Here is a 6150-nt window from a genome sequence, read left to right as displayed (position 1 = left end):
GGGCAAAATTCAGTTTACCTTGAAGAGTGTTTTTCTGGGAGCCCCAAAGTAGGAACCCCACCGAGCAATGTGACAGAGTAGCTCCTGAGTGGGCAGCAATGATAGGGACTCCCTGTAGATCTCTTTGCCAGCCTTGGCATGGGCATGGAAGTGGGTGTGTAGCTTGCAGCCTGGAGCAAATCAGGCAGGAAGCATGGGCAGAGACTTCTTGTCAGTGGGACAGCAGTTGAGTTCAATAAGCTCTTGGCAGGAAACTGGGGAACCATGGAGCCACCCTGCCTGCTGCTGTGTCTTTTTCCCAGAGTCATGTAGGAAGTTTATGAGGATCTGTTTTTACATGTTTTTGATTCTTCACTACATCAGCTCAATGCTCTGGATCTTTAAATCTGAGTTAGTGGCAGACTGTTTCCAAGTAGCAGCGCTGGTTGTTATTCACAGGACGGTGTACAACTATCTGTGATAGTCCTCATGTCTCATCCATGCTCTCTATTACTTTCTTATTGATTAAAGTCAGGTAAGAGGATCAAGCCATATCTCACTGTGGTTTTCAACTGTTCTGAGCTAAGCTTGAATGCTGTTAGGTACAAAAAAGCTGAATATACTTCTGTGCTCGTATTGGCCACCTATAGCTCTTTCATAGAAATTATCCCTTTAGATACTCTAGACATAGTTTATGGATGAATACATTTTGAAGTAACTCCAAGTTTTTAATATAAAGTTATGCCATAGGTTTTCCAAACTATGTTGTTATGAACTTTGTGTATACACTGGCTACTTTTTTGGGGCATATTATTTACAAATATACTCTTTGGTTTTCTGAGTTGTCTTTTCAGTACTTTCGTTTTTACTTTCTTCTTCTCTTCCTCCTGCTACTCCTCCTCCTTTTTCTTTGATGATGATCTTTGTCATCACAAAGTGCTGCTTCTTTTGTTGCCAGAAGTTTGCGAAAGCTGGAAAGAAGGAGAAAAAGCAGTAGCTGCAGTGGCATGGACTGACGCATGGGCCTCCTCCTGGGCATTGCTTCAAACGAAGGCAGGATGGCAGCATCCTTTATCCTGTGAGAACTTTCCTCTCTTTGACTCACCAAATCACATTATGACTTCCAGAATTTTAATAATTAATTACAAGTTAGAAATATTTTTGGCCAGTTCCAAAAACTAGAAAGAAGCAAAGATCAAACTATATTAGTGCCTCTTTAAAAATACTTGTGTGGTGCTGGAGAGATGGCTCAGTGGTTAAGGACTCGTTTTGTTCTTCCACAGGATTTGAGTTTTATACCCAGCACCCACAGGAAGCACAGAGCTATCTGTGTAATCTAGAGTATCAAATGCCCTCTCCTGGCTCCTTCAGGCACTGCGTGCACATGATAGAAAGACATACATGCAGGCAAAACCACTCATACACAGAAAATAAGAATAAGTACACCTTTAAAGAACTGCCATAACTTATCAGGTTTAACTCCAGTTCACAGTTTAATGATGGACATAAAGTCCTTTAAAAATCTACAGTTAGACCTAAAGAAACTAATCAAGAGGGAGGACTCTTGCTAAAATGCGCAATTCCTATCCAGAAATGCAAAGAGGATGGACATCAGAAGAAGGAGAAAAGAGGGAACAAGTCAGGAGCCTGACACAGAGGACCTCTGAAAGGCTCTGCCTTGTAGACTGTCAATGCAGATGCTGAGACATATGGGCAACCTTTGGGCAGAGTACAGGGAATCTTATGAAAGAAGTGGGAAACAGTAAGATCTGGAGAGGACAGGAACTCCACAAGGAGAGCAACAGAACCAAAAAATGTGAGCACAGGTATCTTTCCTGAGACTGATACTCCAACCAAGGACCATGCATGGAGATAACCTAAGACCCCTGCACAGATGTAGCACATGGCAGTTCAGTATCCAAGTAGGTTCCATTGTAAAAGGAACAGGGACTGTCTCTGACATGAACTGATTGGCCTGCTCTTTAATTACCTCCTCCCGAGGGGGAAGCAACATTACCAGGCCACAGAAAAAGACAACGCAGCCACTCCTGATGGGACTTAATTGACTAGGATCAGAAGGAAGGTAAAGAAGACCTCCCCTATCAGTGGAGTTGGGGAGGGGTATGCATGCAGAGGGTGGAGGAAGGGAGGAATTGGGAGTGGAGGAGGGCAGGAACCACAGGGAGGATACAAAGTGAATAAAGTGTAATTAATAAAGAATGAAAAAAAATCTGCAGTTAGAGTTGGGTGGTGGTGGCATAAACCTTTAATCCAAGCACTCAGGAGGCAGAAGCAGGCCCATCTCCATGAATTTGAAGCCTTGTCTGCTGGTTGAGTTTCAGAACAGCCAAAGCTATACAGAGAAACTCTGTCTAAAAATTTTTTAAATAAAATTATAAAATTATTCACAGGTATTGCTTTTGCAAATACTCAGCAGGTGTTAGATACACAGTTCCAGAACTTTTTTCTATCGTTTTGTTCTGTTGACAGTGTCCTTTGCTGTACAGAAGCTTTTCAGTTTCATGGGGTCCCATCTATTGATTGTTGATCGTAGAGCCTGTGCTGTAATACATACTGCATGGTAGTGTCATAGAAACAGAATGGTGGATCAAAGGAATTGAACAGAAGACTTGGAAATAAACCCGCATATTTATGGACACCTGATTTTTTACAAAGAAGCCAAGACCATACAATGGAAAAAAGATAGATTCTTCAACAAATGGTGCTGGTCTAACTAGATGTCTACATGTAGAAAAATGAAAATAGATCTATACTTATCCTCCTTCACAAAACTAAAATCCAAGTGGATCAAAGACCTCAACATAAAATCACACACACTGAACATGTTACGAGAAAAGATGTGGAAAAGTCTTGAACTCATTGGCACAGGAGACAACTTCTTGAACAGAACACATTTTAATATTTTTAATTTCATTTTTCTCTTAGCTCTTACTTCCCTACCACAGTTTTTTTCTCCCTTCTCTTTTCCCTGTCCCTCCCCCAGGCCTCCCCTCTTCCCAAGATTCATTTCTTCTCCATTTTCTTTTAGAAAAGAGCAGGAATAACTACCAAACATGTCATATAAAGATGTAATAAAAATAGGCATGTCCTACCATGTTAAAGCTTGAAGAGACAATCCAGTAGGAGGAAAAGGGTCCAAAAAGAGGGCGAAAGGGTCAGAGACAGCACATACTCTCCTGTTAGGAGTCCCACAAAAAGACCAAGCTACACCACTGTAACCACTGAGGTAGTGGGTTATGTTGAGGCAACCCTGTTGTCTCTCATTTTGTCTTTCAATCTCCGTGATTGTCAGTTAGTTCAGTCCTTCTAAGCCCCTATGAGCCCTGGTTAGTTCAATCTGTGGATTTTCTTGTAGTGTCTTTGACCTCTCTGGGTGCTACAATCCTTCCTTCTCCTCTTCTGCAGGACTCTTCAAGGTCTGCCTAATGTTTGTCTGTGGGTCTTTTTATCTGTTTCCATCAGTTGCTGGGTGAAGCCTCTCTGATGACAATTGTGTTAGGCAGCAATATATGACTATAGAAGAATATCATTAGTAATCATTTCATTGATTATTTTTTGGCCACCCATGTTTGGGTCTATTTTAGGTCTCTGAGCCATCCTGCTTCTGGTTCCTGGCCCCATTAGATAATGTCAGGTGTGGGCTCTGTCTTAAGACATGTGTTTCAAGCTGGACCATTGATTAGTTGGCTACTCACTCCCACAACTTCTGCTCCAGTTTCTGGCTATTACAAGTAAAGCTGCTGATAGCCTTGACTACACTGGCACAAGAGATAGCTTTCTGAACAGTACAGCAAAAGCGCAGGTACTGAGATAGCCAATAAGTGGGACCTCATGAAACTGAAAAACTGACAAAGGGCACCGTCAATAGGACAAAACAGCAACATACAGAATGGGACAAGATCTTCACCAACTCCCACATCTAACAGAGGGCAAATTTCCAAAATATATAAAGAACTAAAAAACAAAACAAAACAATCTAGACATCTTCAAACAAAACAATCCAATAAAAATGGTATATATATCTAAACAGAGAATTCTCAAGAAAGGAATCTCAACTGGCTGAGAAACACTTAAAGAAATGTTCAGCATTCTTAGCTATCAAGAAAATTACCTTGACATTTTTTCCTATACCTGTGAAAATGGCCTAGATCAATAACGCACGTGACAGCTCATGTTGGCAAAGATTTGGAGCAAGGGGAACACTCCTCCACTGCTGGGAGGGGTGCAAACTTGTAGAACCACTATGCAAATCAATATGACTCTTTCTCCAAAAACTGGGAATAGATCTTCCTCAAGGCCCAGCTATACCACTCTTGGGCATATACACAAAGGATGCTTCATCTTATCACAAAGACACTAGCTCAACTGTGTTCATAGCACCTTTTTTTTCCTACTTTTTATGATGTTATTTGATATAGATATGTTTGAATTTTTATGAAGTTCAGTTTATGAAGTTTAGTTTTGCTATTTGTTGTTTTGAGGTCATACAGAAAAACACTTTTTAAATTCAGTGACCAAATACATTTTCATACTGCTATTTTCATACCAGGATTTTACATTACCTTACCCCTTTTAACCATCATAAAGGAGCATTTGGAAGTGGTATGAGGTAGAAGGTTCATTTATAGTTTTTTATGACACTAGTTTTCTCAGCAGGACTTGGTAAAATGATGGCTAATTTTGCTTTTGTGTGTGTGTGTGTGTGTGATGCCTGCCAAAATCAAGCACATGTCTGCTGTGTTCACCATTAAGACTGGCCACCGCACATGCTTTTCAAAATTATAGATTATGGAGTAATGATTGTCTCTCTCTTTTGTTCTCACCATGTGTATGTTATCTGTAAGAGCAGTGTATGCGTGTATGGGTGTGCACCAATGCATGTGCATGCAGAAGACGGAGGAGGCCCAGTGTCAGGCGTTCTCTCTCACTCTCTTTCTTTTTTTTTTTTTATTCCCTTAAGGCAAGATATATTACTGAACCTGAGGTTTGCTACTTCTCTTAGGCTGGCTGGCCGGCCAGTAAATTCTGGGATCCACTCATCATTACCTCCCCAACTCTATGGTCTAGTCATTTACAGACATGCTTGGTTTCCACATTGGTGATGCAAATTTCATCCCAGTCTACTCTCTGGCACACCAAGCAGTCTTAACTACTCAGCCATCTTTCCAGCACATACTCACTATTTCAAAACATCTTCTATAGAAGTATTAAAGCCACAGCATAAATATAAAGACCACAGGCACATTATAGTCTGTGTTTTGAAAAAATAACACTACACGCACACACACACACACCATACCACACCACACTACACACCCAGCAACTGTGAAAGAATATCTCATTTTGAATTCTTGTTCTGTGTTATCAAAACCTAAAATGGAATTCTGTGACAAAGGCTAATAATGAGAACGAGGCACTCATTGTTCTCTGAAAGTGGTTGAATGGTAACAAAGTTCATTTCATGAAGCCAAGTATCTTTCATATTTATTTTAAGTGTTTGTGTGTTTAGTCTGCATGGGTATCTGCACCACATAAATGCAGTGTCAACAGAGCCCAGAAGAGGGTTCAGATCCTATGAAACCTGAGTTAATGATGGTCCTGAATCATGATATAAGTGGTAGAAATGAAATGTGTCCTCTGGAAGAGCAGCTTGTGTTGGTAACTCTCAGCCTTTCTCAGCCTCAAGTACAATCTAGGTAGATGCTTCAAAAAAAGAGGTCATTCCACCTCAAGAAAATGGACAAAATCAACTAATCTGGGCCCATAGGGTCTCACAGAGACTCAACTTCCAAACAAAGAACATACATGGGAAGGACCTACGTCCCTACAGATTAGTAACAGGTTTGCAGCATGGTCTTCATGTGGGCTTCCTAACAACGGGAGCAGGAGCTGTCTCTAACTCCCTTGCCTACCTTTTCTTTAATTTGAATTTATTTTTAATAATTTAGTCACTTCATATCTAGATTAAAGGTCTTCTTTTGTCTCCTCCTGGCCCCACCCTTCCTCCTTCTTCCCCTTATTCCTCTTTCCTATTTCTCAGAAAGAGGGAGCCCTCCTCCCCTACCATCTGACTCCAACCTATCAAGTGTCATTAGGATTGCATGCATCCTCTTCCTCTGTGGCCCATCAGAGGGAAGTGATCATAGAGGG

This window comes from Meriones unguiculatus, chromosome 3, assembly GCF_030254825.1.
Source record: "Meriones unguiculatus strain TT.TT164.6M chromosome 3, Bangor_MerUng_6.1, whole genome shotgun sequence".
NCBI classification, from domain to species: domain Eukaryota; kingdom Metazoa; phylum Chordata; class Mammalia; order Rodentia; family Muridae; genus Meriones; species Meriones unguiculatus.
Note: the sequence above shows the minus strand (reverse complement) of the source record.